Below are 560 nucleotides of genomic sequence, written 5' to 3'. Positions count from 1 at the left end.
CTTTCCCTCCTCCCCTCCCTCCATCCCTCCCTCTCCCCTGGTGGGTGTTTGCAGAGCCTTGCTGCCTTCAAAGAGCTCCCGTTTCACTTGTGCAGGGACTGGATTTCCTGAGATCCTCACCAAGGGCTGGAATCTTGGCTTCTCCCTCACAGTCCAGCTGGGGCCATAGGAGCAGGTCATCCCCGGGGCCTGCCTTCTTTGTGGGATCTGAGTAGCCCCCAGGGGAGCGGAGTTGGACCTTTATCAAGGGCATGGCTGACAGAGCCCTTCATGGACCTGATGGGCTGGGGGCTAACCTTCCATGTTACCAAGATGGGAAAGGTGGGCTTCAGCTCACACAGCAGCAGTGGGAGATGGAGAGTGGGATCAGACTGGCCCCCGGGGCCTCAGGGTAGCCTCGCCCTGGTGCGCTGGATCCCAGGCATGGAGACGCAGAGACTGATCTTCCAGTGCGCTGGCCTCCCACCCCCAGATCCTTCTCGCTGCTCACCTTTCCAAAAAGCAACTCTGACTCTAGCCTTCCTCCTGACCCCCTCCCCCCCGGCTCCGTGCGCCTCTCC

At 61.1% G+C, this 560-nt stretch overlaps 1 protein-coding gene across 2 annotated transcripts in view; it reads left to right on the top strand.

Annotated features, from left to right (window-relative positions):
* Window positions 1-560, top strand: part of IFT54 (intraflagellar transport 54) — a 64,803-nt gene that overhangs the window by 4,399 nt on the left and 59,844 nt on the right. The gene's annotated exons all lie outside the window — the stretch shown is intronic.

Source organism: Lipotes vexillifer, unplaced genomic scaffold (assembly GCF_000442215.2).
Source record: "Lipotes vexillifer unplaced genomic scaffold, Lipotes_vexillifer_v1.1 scaffold652, whole genome shotgun sequence".
NCBI lineage: Eukaryota > Metazoa > Chordata > Mammalia > Artiodactyla > Lipotidae > Lipotes > Lipotes vexillifer.
This window is presented reverse-complemented; position numbering and strand designations above follow the sequence as displayed.